A 14,250-nucleotide genomic window follows, 5' to 3' on the forward strand; every position below is an offset into this window, starting at 1 on the left:
AGTCTTGAAACGGACAATTCTCCGCTTGTCGGAACCATCGTTCCAGCACACACCCCGTTACCGGAATTTTTCGTGTTTTCGAGCTTGCATCTTCCCCTCAACCAGGGTAGCCTCGTAACCAGCCTCATAACCGGCGTAGCTATCCAATTAGCTACAATGCTTGAAAGAGACAAGACGACATTTCGGCAGTCATTGAAGGGAGCACTGCTTGGCAGCTTCTGCGGAAGAAAATGGTGGAGGAAAAGATGTAAATAGATATAGAGAAGGAGGAGATAGAGAGAAGGGAAGGGTAGTGTCTCTACGCCAGGTGAGAGCGAGGAGATCGCTATAATCGATGCTCTAAACTATATATATATATATATATATATATATATATATATATATATATATATAAGGGAGAGAAGTGTATACCTAAGGGCTCGTATTTCCGTGTTTTAACACAATATTAATGAGATATAACAGACAGTAATGCCAAGGAATGTACAGGGGAAGTTATTAGAACCAAATGGAATGTAAATAGGAAGAAAGAAGAAAGAAAAGTGGATGAAAAAATTACCAGCTGTGAGCAGGAATCGAACCCACGACCTTCGAATATCGCGTTCGATGCTCTAACCACTGAGCTATCACAGCGGCCGTCCCTCCTACCTCATAATAAGTCCTACCTCATAATAAGTTCACGTGCTACGTGACGCCAAACATGCGCATAAGAGTGTTTTCACACTCGTTGTTTGGCTTATAGATGGCGCTGACTGTCACTCCTACTTCTAAATTCACATATAAACCCCAAAAAGTGGATGGAGGGACGGCCGCTGTGATAGCTCAGTGGTTAGAGCATCGAACGCGTTATTCGAAGGTCGTGGGTTCGATTCCTGCTCACAGCTGGTAATTTCTTCATCCACTTTTCTTTCTTCTTTCTTCTTATTTACATTCCATTTGGTTCTAATAACTTCCCCTGTACATACCTTGGCATTACTGTCTGTTATATCTCATATATATATATATATATATATATATATATATATATATATATATATATATATATATATATATATATATATATATATATATATATATATGGTAATGTGAGTCAACGCTGGCAGTAGATGGGTGGGGAACACTACTTTTCGGTCTGTTGGCATCATGTTGTATTACGAGCCAACAGCTGACCAATATGTTCAGCAGAACTCTACGACTTGCCTGTTTATGTGTCGTAACAAATGTTTACACGCAAGCGCTCGTGTTACGTATGCAGTCCTCGTCCAAAGTCTCGAAAGAATCACGGTAACTGGAAGGCCTGAAAACCTCAGCTGGTATCACTGACGGCTCGAGTTTCTATACAAGTCCGGAAGCAAGGACCGTGGACAGCGAATCTTGCCTTGTAAGACGACGGCGCACCGATAGTTTGACAGATGCCTAAATGAACAAGCTAGCTTTGGCAGCTATTCGGCCCTCACGTGTAACAGCTTCAGATGTTATTCTTCAGGGAGACGAAACATTCTTCAGGGAAGAAACATTCTTCAGGGAGACGAAAAAACAAACAAACGTAGAGGTACAGTTAACAGAGGCAGAACATTGTGCTTACTACATCACACACAGCAAGGATGGAGGTACAGGGGTGGGGTGGGGGGGGGGGGGGGTTTCAAATGTCTTTAGCCCGCTATCTCCTGTTCTCCTAAGAGCGTTGCCTGCTGACTTTTTACCTGCACTGTACACAGATAAGAGAACACATGGAGCTAATTTTCCACGAAATACACGTGTAATTAGATCCCGCCTTGCAACTTGTGCCCTAGAATCGGTATGCATAGACTCTGCCACGTCTTTGGGCGGTCCTTATAAAAGGCGAATAAGCGGCTGTTTATATGGTATATAGCTTCGATTACCGCAGGGACGGCTGCGATGGTGGCCACAATGCGGCGGTCAAATGGAAAAGCGCCGCATACTAGGGCTTAATTTCTCAATGAACAGCATCAGAAAATGTGCTCGGTAGAGTACTCGGACGACACCACTATTATTTCCCTATTCACCCTCCTCCCCCCCTCTTCCTTCTCCATGAAGCTTGAACACTTATCCAGACCCTCTGGTCTGGTGAACACCACTGTATACGCTTTCTACCTCATTTATCTATCTGTTTTAGACAAAGCGATGGTTTTGTGCGTCCGCGTTTTCGTGAGTTAAATGCTCCTCTCTCTCTTCCCCCCTCGTCCACCCCCTCCCCGTCAATGCGTAGTCGCGCTATGCCCCAACTGAAGTCATCCCGGGAGTGTTATTGTGGCTGTCGTTCTTTTGTGCAGTGGCGCCAAATTCTGAAAGTGCGGTAGTACGAGTGAGTCAGCGAGGTTGCATTATGCCGCTGAATTTAATTACCGAATCTGAGAAGATGGCAACCTTAGCTTCATATAAGGACGAACTTCACCATGTTCCTGGTAGGTGCGACCTTGTAGTCATTCGAAAGTCAATTGGAGTGCTGCCTCACCCTCGCTTGATTGGTCTGAAGGGCGACTTCGCTCTACGAAGGCGTAATTTTCACACATTACGTGCTGGCTATAGTGAGCGCCTTCCTTTTTGGGCCATTATACAAGGTCGCGCCCCACAAAAAAGTCACTCTTGAAGAATACAGCCGAGACCACGAAATATCCAACCAATGTGCTCTGCAGACGCATACGCTCAATTCCTAGCTCTTGGTTCGCTGCGCTATCAAGTTCAGACTGTTCGCGTTCGCGATGCGATATCGTTCCGCCTAATCCTCGGCCGCGAACAGGAAGAAGACATTCAGGTCGTACTTAGTCAACGGCGGCATTTCAGAGGCCCAAAGCGCGACGGTGACCCAATTCGCCAGCGCATAGTAGCTCGCACGCTATTTCGGTCAGCCGTATAGTCCGACTTGTTTTCTCCTCCCGACGGGTAAACAAGTCGGGAACACGCTCGCTAAAGTTATATATACACGTCCCCCCCCCCCCACCATTTACGGTGTTCGCCCACCGAGCGAAGCGAATCGGCGTGGAGAGGCCAGGTGTTATGCAGTCTTGAAGCTTAACTCCTCACGGAGAGCGGCGAGATTCTATAGATACAAGTTGGTTCTGGTGAGCGATTAGGGGAATATCGAACCTAGTAGCACACGAATGGAATGGCGATGACACCGAATCGACAACGAGTCGAATGCGAATCGAACAGTAAGGATTCCACCGTTTATTCGAAACAGGCATTCACAAAGGGACATTACTCTTAATTGACAAAAATACCGAAGCTATGTCAGCGGGGATATGTTGTGACTGTACACTAAATACAGCAGGGACTACAGTATTGAAGACAGCACATTTATGCCAGCTTTTAACAGGAAGGCAGGCATGGAAAGAAAGAGAATGGTAAGAGAGAAAAAAAAGAAAGACAGAAGGAAACAAACGCGAAAAGAGATAAAGAAATAGGGAGCAAAACTGAAAGAGAAAGGGAGAAATCGACAAATAGAGAATTGAAGAGAAAGAAATAGTGGGAGAGAGATAGAAATGAAGAGGAAGCGAGAAGTAAAGGGAGGGAGAGAGAAAGAGAAGAAAAAAGACAAAAAAATGCGAGATTAAATAATTGATTGATAATTGGGTTTTAACGTCCCAATACCACCTTATGATTATGAGGGACGCCGTAGTGTAAGGCTCCGGAAATTTCGACCACCTGGGGTTCTTTAACGTGCACCCAAATCTGAGCACACGGGCCTACAACATATAGAAAGAAATATATATAGGAATGCGGAAATAGAAATAAACTGAGACAAAAGGTAGAGAGAGAAAGAAAAAAAGAAAAAAAAATATAGAGAAACATGGGCAGGCCTCCCAGCATCGCATTTTTTTCAGATATGGCCCAACTATAGTGTGAAGATGCATTAATTTTTCTAGTAAAACTAATACCGAACCTAAACAACGTTTCATGAATCAACATCCTTACAAATTTATAATAATCATAGCGGAAGAATGACACTTTCGTTTAAGGGATATGGGAGTTTTAAGCGAAAAACATCTTGATAAGGCAACCAGTGTATCATAAATAGTGCTGTAAAGGTTTGGAGTACATGAATCTTGGTAACTCAATGACTGGGAGATAAAAAAAAATGACCCGGCCTCTCAAAACCTGACCGCCCAGAGGGCCCTTGCGAAAGCGGTCAGGTGGGTCTAGCCAGGTGACGTCGAGTTAACTCGCGTTTATTGTGGAGAAAACAAAGTTGTTTCACTCGCCTTTAGATTTCGTTTCTTTGGTGGTTTGCCATCTGATTATTCGGAAAATGTCCCAAAACTATTAAACTATTTGGAATTTCTAATGTGCTTTATGTGATTCCAGTAAATAATCCTCTAATGATATTCGACTTAGTATTCGAGGTTAGCGAATATTCGTTCGCCTGGAGCTGTTACTTGATCGGGTGCATGTGTACAGGAGAAAGGAGGGTGCGCTGATGGAGCTTTCCACATCTCCTAACAGTTTAAAAAATGATAATAATAACAAAATAAAGGCGATAGCATGTCATGCCTTTTTAACAGGTGATTGAGAGGGTGTGTTTGAGCTCCTACACCAAGGGCCATTTCGGCTCCTTGTCCAGTGGGAGCGAAAGGCCCCTAGAACGCGAACATGATCGTTGGAACGCGGTGGATTGCTTCTTGCTTCTTTAGCCACGCGACGCGAATGGTAGTAATCGTTTGCCGCCAAAAAGCATGAAATTTGTACCACTACGCCTACACCACCCATTACGAAGCGAAACTGATTTCTGTGGTGTAATGACCTGCTGAATTCAGCTGCAAGACGCCGACCTAGAGACGAGTGAGTGCTATCGGTGTTACGAAGGCGCCTTGAAAAAAGATCGGGTGTGGCACGCCGCACAGCAAGGGTCCGAAACCTGAATGCGTTTAGTCGCGAGCGAACGCTTATATGCAACAGAAAAATTACAGGTGCGCTTTTGATGCTGGAAATGATAGTTGTCTGTTCAATTCAAGGCTCGCGTAGTGTTTCTATTCTGTTTCTCACCTCATTTAGGGCGAGCAGGACAACACAATCAGGGTAAAGCAAGAACGAAAAAACAACTCAAGTCACACGTGTGAGAGATAGTCAAGACCATCATAAAGGAAGACGGCGAGGCACCAGTGGTATATGCGCTTAAGAGCCAACGTATCAACACTGACCACGAGGAGCCCAACTAGAGAACTGTGGCAAGGAGACGTGTAGGAAAGGATGTTTCAGCTCATCTAACGTGAAACCTGGGCAGCGGTGAAGCATTCAGTGTGCGCCAGCGTTTCCCACAGCAAAATCTTCACTCTTTACTGCTTTCACTAACGTACTATCACAGCACTTCGCAGATGTAGTAAGACGTGGCGTTTCAAATAGATTGCTTCACCGTAGAGATTCATTTTGCGTCCCAGGATTTAGATAAGAAACTCGAGTGCCAATGGCGAATTTCGTCGGATATTCTGACACCGCTGCTAAAGCAAACATATTGTTTTAGGCAGTAACGAGGAACTCTTCCCTCGTAATATGCATAGTAGTGTGCTTTACTCTAACTTTGTGGTGCATACCTTGTATGACGGTGGTGGTGGTGTAAAACGTTTATTAATATATTTGAAGTGAGAGGTATGGATGAGGCGAGTCTAGAGGGTCCGCCCTTGACAAACACTAGGAGGGATTCCATGGTAATAAGGGTTGCAGCGCAAGCATGAAGGTGCTAGAAGAAACGAGAAACGGAAGGCGAGGCAAGGAAAGCAAAGAGGACAACACGAGCGCTGACTACCAACTGATTTTATTTTTCGCAGCACACGTGATAATATATACAACAGGCAACCTTTTAACAGCAAACGTGAGCAACGTGACATATTCTGGGGAGGTGTCCGATAAAAAGAAGGCACAATGATAAAATGGCTAACCCCTATCTAAAAGCGCGAACTCTTTGTCATGCAAGGCCACCGAAGGCTAGCTCACGCATCTGTCACCATGTTTTCTAATATAATACGCCTCAGATATTTCACGGGTTAATTTGTCCATATGGCATACCAGCACACTCACGCCCGGAAATCGAGGCTGGCACCCGCAGCTTTTACAGTGCAAAACAAGGAGGGATTCCAAGTCCGGTATCCCTGTAGCTGCCGCGGCGGCTTGGGCTCCAGCCACCAATGCCTTTTGGGCTTGGAAGTAAGAAGAACCTAGCAGGACAGCTTCCCTGTATTCTAGGGAGGGGTGTAGATGGGGTGGGTAGCTGGGATTTGAGGCGCATGCCCAAATCATGTGATAGGTGTCACAAGACTCCTCCGCATAGTGCGGGCAGGCGCCAGGAACGGTCGAATTGAAGTATTTCAAGACAGCCGGGCGCAGTACAGTATTGGGGAAGTGGCCGAGAAGCAAGCGCTCCTGCGCCATGGTGATACCTTTACAAAGGGGGAGGGGGGGAATAGAGACCATGATAGGATTGATAAAAAGAGGTTATCTGTCTATAGGTGACAGCCGGATTGAAATCGGGTTGTGGATCTGGCTGCCTTGTGAGTAAGCGCGCAGGCGGCAGTGTCGGCTGTCTCGGTTTCCCTCAACAGGAGCCCACGGGATGGTACGATGAATCGGGGAGTTTAGCTTGCGTATATATACACTCACATAAACAAACACAGGACCGAACATAGGTATAATTGAACATCCCCTCTGCGAACTAAAATTCTGGCTACGCCCCTGCGACATGGTATCCAGTGGCACCTTGCGACACTCATCACGATCAGCGCACAAAAAAGGACAAAAAACACAAGTGTACGATACAAGAGCTGTGTCAAATATGAAATGGGACAAGGTCAGGATCCCAAACTGCTGCACTGCAAATTAACTCTTATCTAAGCATGCGAGTGATAGGCATAGTTTAGAAAGGTGCCTGGACTGCATTTAGCTTCGAATGACTTTCTGGATTTGCACATTAACTGACTATTCCTTGGTACCCCCCCCCCCCCCCCACTCTCCTCGCACCCAGCTCAACGTATTCACCGCAAAGCTCTGATGGTACACTTGTTCTTGAGAGAAAATATCAGCCAATCCTGCAGCTAAAAGTTATCATTAGCTGTGATGGATGGCGAATTGCATATATAGTGCAGTTACTACGTAAATGTTTTTAGGATTATTGTAAAAATTAATCATTGAAGGGGTTTAACGTTCCAAACCACAATATGGTTATGAGAGACGCTGTTGTGGAAGCCTCCGGTAATTTCGATTATGTGAGGTGTTCTTAAACTAAGTACACAGGCCTGAAGAAAAGTTTTGTGAATTAGGCCGCCGCCAATTTTAGTATAATACTTTATTGCAAACGTAGCAATGCGCAAATGATTATTGAAGATCTCACATCATTTTCGCGCATTCCCGCGAGCTGGCGAAAAGGCTCAGAAGGGCTGCCATATGATATGTCCATGTTCATCGAGTTCTCGATGAACTCCACCTTTCGCTAACTATTGCTATATAGCTCAGTTGTTATCTCAGTTGTTAGAGTGATTAACTTTAGTAGGAAGCTGCAAGATCGTCACGCCTTGAAACGCAACTGAACTCTACAACCATTGCGTCTCCAGCACAACCTGTGCAGCCATCGAGGATAGGTAGTCGGCCACCGATTTGTTTCATGGACGAAAGGCTTCGCGTGATGCCTTGAAAGAAAGAAAGAATGAAAAGAAAGAGAGAAAGAAACAAAGAAGGAATGAAAGAGAGAGAGAAAGAGAGAGAGAGAACACGCCTCACAGGATTTCTTATGTATCAGTCGACTCGACAATGAAAACTTTTGCTTTCTAAGTCAACATATTGATCATCTTGCGTATTAATCCCTCCGAAAGCTTTCTGCACCTTACCTGGTATTGCCCGGCCTCCGTGATAGGCGCTCCTCTGAGCAAGCAACGATGTCATGTGACGAGGTCATCATGGGACGTCACGTTCTGTAACGCTGTTATGACATCATATCCTAGTGACGTCACGAGGACGTCATACATTGTAGCCATCTGTGTCACCACGATGATGTCATATGGCGACGTCATCATATGATGAAGAGTTTTTTGCATCATTTTGTTGCCACCGCCGATGACGACTGTCAATTTTCGTGCTTCGTGGGGCATATAAGGTTTCTGCCTCAATATAGACTATTTCACCTTAAGAGACAAGAAGAGAGCAGAGCGGATTAGGGAACAAACGGGGGTTAAGGATATCATAGATGAAAGCAAGAAGAGGAAATGGACATGGGCCGGGCATGTAGCACGTAGACAGGATAACCACTGGTCATTAAGGGCAAGTAACTGGATTCCCGGAGAAGGCAAGTGGATTAGCGGTATACAGCTAGAAGGTTAGGTGGGCAGATGAGATTAAGAAGTTTGCGGGTATAAATTGGCAGCAGCAAGCACAGGACCGAGTTGACTGGTAGAACATGGGAGAGGCCTTTGTCCTGCAGTGGACGTAGTCAGGCTGATGATGATGATGATGATGATGATGATGATGATGATGATGATTTTACGAAGGGGTTTCAGTGCCACCACATTGGGCTGTGAATCTTTTTGTTGTGCATGTTTAGCAGCCAAACGAACCGTATTACGGCATACGTGTACACACGGAAACAATTGAGTTGGTGCATACGATGCCTCATGACCTTATTAATAGATATCGCAATATACAAAAACAAGAAAACACCGACTTAACAGCCCAAGGTGATGGCGCCCACATGTCTTAGGTAAAATAGTCTGTACACTTAATCTTGCCTCAATGCAGATCTGTTGTCGAGGCAGCTCACACGAGTTGACTCCCGTAAAGATACCGGAACCCACTCGGAACTTATGGGGACGGTGTTATAGAAAGTGCTCTCCTTTTCTGGGCGCGAGCCACCCGCCATGATGCCTAGTTCACACTGAAACATCCGCTTTCCACAGCGACCGAAATTCCCCTGCCGCCGAAACACAGCGTCGTTCGCACTGGACGCGCCCCGCGCCGCCGAATATGCCATCTACTACGGGGCGAACGCGGGATGGATGCGCTGTCACCCGGTTGTTGTCGCGGCTCGCAAACGCTACTAAGCTATCCGGTGGTGTATACTTCGACGATTCTCGTACGCAAGAAGCAAGAAAAGACAGTGCTGCTTACTTTGCTGGCAAGTGGCGGCCTTGTAATGCACGAAGAGCAGAAAAACCACCGACGCCAGCGGCGTTGGTGGGTTTGTTTTGCTCTGCAAGACCGCAACAAGCTCGGTCACGCCAACAGCAAGCTCGGTCACCTCTTCCACGAAATACGGACGCGAAGTAGGCACAGAGTAGGTTAAACTCCAGTTGGTTTCAACATTCAGTTACGTGCACTGCGGCAAAACAAGTGAGTAGGGCTGGGCTGCCATTTTTCAAAATTCCTTGACTAGCGCTCCTATTGGTCCGCAGTGACCGATTCGGCGGCAGACGCCGCAAAAATCGGTCCGAGAGCGATCGGCGCGGAGAGGGCCCTTTCGGCGGATCTCGCCGCCGGCGAATCGGATTCGGAGCACTTTCGGCGGCCGGAAGGCTCAGTGTGAACGCGGCCTGACACGTACCAGGCACTTGGGCGGCAAGTGTTTGCACCTGCTGCCCGAGAGACGAATGGACCAGGAAAGGCGAAACAGACCAGCCGGCAACTCATTTTCCCAAATGACGTTTGCGGCGCACTGGAGTGCGACGGCGAAAAACAAAACAAAACAAAAACAAAACTTGGTTGCGAGTGGGCGTTCTTCCGAGACGGTCCCAAAGTGGAATGGGGCTCACCGCACGCGCGCGCACTTATACACCTGCTCTAAGAAGCGAGCGCGACAAGTGAAGCCGACCAGCTGGGCTCTCACCACGCCCTGCAGTTCAGCGCGACGACGCTATGCGACGCGCGCGCGTTTTGATTTCTTTCGCTCGCGCTCTGTATGTGTGACATCTTACAAAAAAAACGAAAAACGTGCAACGAAGTGCATGCCCGTAAATGTTTGCACGCACCATTCGTAAAAGCGTGCGACACTTCCGTCAGGCCTAAGGAGGACGGTTTCGCACGCGCAGGCTGGGAAAGCGAGTCGGCAGCTACGAGACGAAGTTCCGGTTGCGTCATTACCGTTTTCTACGTAACTCCACCCATATCTTTCTTACTTTTCTGTCTCGTTCGCCTTTTCCGTGCAGGGTAGCTAACCGGTTGTTGATCTGGTTAACATCTCGGACTTTCCTTATTTTATCTAAATGTTGTAGGCCCATGTGCTCAGATTTGGGTGCACGTTAAAGAACCCCAGGTGGTCGAAATTTCCGGAGCCCTCCACTACGGCGTCTCTCATAATCATATGGTGGTTTTGGGACGTTAAACCCCACAAATCAATCAATCAATCAAACCTTATTTTATCTACCTCTGTCTCTCTCCGGTTATGTTTAAGCAAGATGTCGTTCTAGAGCTCCTGTAGCAGAAAATGCGTTGTCGGCGTCGGTGGCGTTGGTTGTGAGCGTGAAATGGACGTTGTACGTGAGCGAAAACTCCAGGTGGGTGAAAGGAATAAAAAAGTCTAGAGGGCGCTTGGGCTTCGCTTCCGAAAGTAGAATGCGATGACGTAATCAGGCTTCATAGGTATCGCCTCGTGAACTGCTAGCCTACATTCGGTTCTCGGTGCATATTCCTCAACCGTGCCGTAAGGAAACGGACGTCTGCCCGTGCACCACTTTGGCCGTTTCAAGGTATACATCGTCCTGTAATGTTTACTGCGAATACAGTCAGGTGTACACTACGTCATAACTCTTCCTCTTGCCAATCAGGCCCACTGCATGCACGTCGGTGCGACAAGACGTGAACATACAAAACTGTTCACTTTGTTAATGCTTTTGCTAACGACGATGGTTAAATATGCACAGCGCTCTGTGGTGGGTGAGCCTTTAAAACATCCACTCGTTGCGCAATTCACGTCCATCAAAGTTTAAGCGGCGCTAAAACAGACAAGAACACACACACAAATGTGGAAGACAGCACGTGCACATATGTACTCTAAATTAGCTGTCTTTCCTGTGTCATTGTTTGTTTTAGCGCTGTTTAAACTTCGAAGAATGAACGTGAATGAGTTGTCCCAAATTGGTGCTCTTGTACAATTCACATGTTTTGACGCCTGGCGCATTTCTACGCTTCTGTCACGTGGTATAACATGCGTTAAAGAGATTCCTTGTACTACATGACAATGTTATACCGTTGTTAATTTTTTCTCTTTTTTCTTCGGAGAACTTTCACGAAACAGTGCGGCTCAGTGGTAGAACATCTGCTTGCCACGCAGACAGCCTGGGTTCGACTCGCACTCTGACCCAAACGTTTAATTATTTACTGCATTCGCATCTTCTCAAATTTTTGGTGACGGGCAAGAGGATAATTTTTCGCTCACAGTCAATGACGCTCTCATCGACGCCGACGAAGTTTCTGCGAAACGAGCTTCTTTAGCGCTTTCGCGTTAAAACCATGGCTAGGCTTGAATCGAACCCAGTTATTCCTCTTGGAAGCCAAGCATTATACCACTCTTACACGGTAGCACTCGAAATTGCTTCCTTAAAAGACCCTGCACACTGGTCAAGCCGGGTAAGGAGTCACACTAGCAGGGGTTATATAGCGTGACAGAAGCGTATACCGCATCAGGCGTCACGCCATGTGATTTGCTTAACTACAGCGGGTGGTTCGAAGTTTCCAACCCAATAAGAAGGCTCAGCCATAACTCATTATCATCATCAGCCTCAACAATATCAAAATGCGGAGCTACTTAAGCACGCGTATTGCTTTACCGACGCGTAACTTCGCAACAGTAATTGCAGCAGGTGCCTTCGAGAAAGCTTATGACTGCCATTGGCATGCGCAAAAACTGTTCGTTGCCTTGATTTGACATTTGAAGTTTTTATTGTTGACAGCGATCGCATTAACTACTATTTCAACGCGATAGCGTTAAAGAAAACGTTTCGCAGGAATTCCGGCGTCGGCGTCGTTGGTTAGGAGCGAAAAATCATCTTATGCGTGGCTGAAAAATCGAGAACGAAGCACACAAAATACATTATACAAAAATGCTCGCTCCCAGGGAGATCGAACCCGGGTCGTTTGCGTTGCAAGCGGGTGTACACAGCCATGCGTCGGCTTGTAAATACAGTGTAAATAACTTCCTCTGCTAGGAAATGCAGTGAAAGTAACTTTCATACTTTATAAAAACACGGGTCCTGTATACATTATTCACAATACAACATGAAATATTGCAGCAATAATGCGTACTTTGCTATCAGGCCACAGAAACTGGATTATCATATTGACTTCTTGGTTTGAAGGCCGGTTGGTTGGTTGGTTGGTTGCGAAACTTTAATTGAGGTCCTGCAAGGCGCGCGTCAGCGCGCAGCGGGCGACTCCCACGTCGGGACCGTTAGGCCAAGCCTATCGGCCGCTCCGCGGGCCTGCTGGACGGCCCAAAGTTGGTCGGCCAGGAGGGAGCTGCGTAGGGCCGCCTCCCACCTGACCGATGTAGTGTTGGGGTTAGTGTACATTGCCTTGCACTCCCAGAGCATGTGCGCCAGCGTGGATACAACCCCACATTCGGGGCAAGCGTCATTGGGGAACACGTCAGGATAAATAGCGTGAAGGGATCTCAGGTTAGGGTACGTGTCGGTCTGCAGTAGCCTGAGCGTAAGGGCCGGTGGCCTATTAAGTTTTGGATGAGGGAGTGGATATAGTCTTCGCGCGAGGTAAAAATGTTCACCCACTACAAAAGGCACACACGCTACTGCGCCTATTTCTTTAAGGCCACGTAGTCGGCTTATAGCAAGTTCGAAAATATCTCATGACCTAAGTGCTTGAAGTACGCCTTAGGATCATGTAATCGCTATCGCGTTCAACTCCCAAAGGCAAAGCTTTAGGGTCCCGAATTTTTCGACGCTCCGGTGAGAGGTGGAATAAGCAGCCGAATTCTTCATTTCGCCAACTAATGAGCAATGACAACGTGTATAGAAATTTGCATTGAACTGGAGGACGACGTATTCGGTGTCTTCGGTGAAGGATTTGAAGTGACGGATGAATTAATTTTGCTTATGTCATCTTACTCAATAAATTTGTATATACGTATCCATAGAAGTTATTGATGCACAACATCTATGCTTTTTTTTTTACAAAAAAGCCATGGTATGGTCCACCATTTAAGGGAGCACTAGACTAATCATTATTCACATTGTTGGCGCCCCAATGACAATTGGATACGGAAACACTGTTCGTACAATGCAGAGGTATTGTGCTAAAACGAGTCAGTATTATAAACCACGAGTCGTCTTATGCAAATCTACTTTCGTAAAGAGCGAAATCCGGACATGTCCTGCACGCAAGTGTTCCCTGTGTCAGTGGACCGGTCTGTAGATACCTAACCTATGCACAGTATTTGCGAAGGCGCGCAATAAGGTATAGTCTATACTCGAGAATATGCGCACCCAATGCCATGCTTGAAACGGCCTCGCGGACGCCTCGTTCAGAGCTTGACCCGAGTTCTCTCTGTTGAGCATATATGTTTCCTATTTCACGTTCCCTACATTTGTACACGAGACGTCGAATGTTTACTGTTACGTATCTCCTCTGTCGTATAGACCGAAACGGCCAACGTTCCAAGCCCGCGCTTTCCGCCTCGGTCTACGGCAGTTTAAATACGTTTTGAGTTCATATCGCGTGGTCGTGCGCACTGGCTGAAGATGGCTGCAGCACTAGGACGCGCGTTTTGCCCATGCGAGCATGGTGGGCGTCGAACCGGGACTCAAAAGGCGCCGCCGTTCAAACAGCGACATGCTCCCGTGTAAGGAAAACTCGCCCCGCGAAAGACATTTACGCACTCGGAGGACTGTCTGCAGTGCGTCCTACTAAAATAGGAACGGCTCTATTATAGAGAGAAGCCATTGCGAACGTAGCACGCCTGTAAGAAGGGGCACAGTATACAGACGGTGGTTGAATGTATCTCTATATTTAAGGAAAAAGGTGTAAACTTCAGGACTCGTTTCCTTTTTGTTAGACACGAAATTAATGAAAACTAACAGACAGTGATGTCAAGAGAAGCGTACCGGATGCTATCAGAAGTAATTGTAGAGTAAATATGAAGAAAGAAAAGTGGACGAAGAGATAACTTGGCACGGTCAGGATCCGAACCTGCGACCTTCGATTAACGCGTCTGATGATCTACCATGTAGACACGGCGGTGGTCCTCTCCGCTTCCACCCTATAGGGTATTCACCCGCGACAATATGTGTATTCTGAAATCATGAACTA

The 14,250-nt window shown here is 46.6% G+C and overlaps 1 protein-coding gene and 1 non-coding gene across 5 annotated transcripts in view; one reads left to right on the top strand and one right to left on the bottom strand.

The window, feature by feature from the left end:
• Positions 1–14,250, top strand: part of LOC119180119 (uncharacterized) — a 207,671-nt gene that overhangs the window by 63,403 nt on the left and 130,018 nt on the right. The window lies entirely within an intron of this gene.
• Positions 558–630, bottom strand: TRNAS-CGA (transfer RNA serine (anticodon CGA)). Its single transcript has one exon. It is a non-coding gene; the product is annotated as a tRNA-Ser (tRNA).

Source organism: Rhipicephalus microplus, chromosome 7, assembly GCF_043290135.1.
Source record: "Rhipicephalus microplus isolate Deutch F79 chromosome 7, USDA_Rmic, whole genome shotgun sequence".
Taxonomy (NCBI): Eukaryota; Metazoa; Arthropoda; class Arachnida; order Ixodida; family Ixodidae; genus Rhipicephalus; species Rhipicephalus microplus.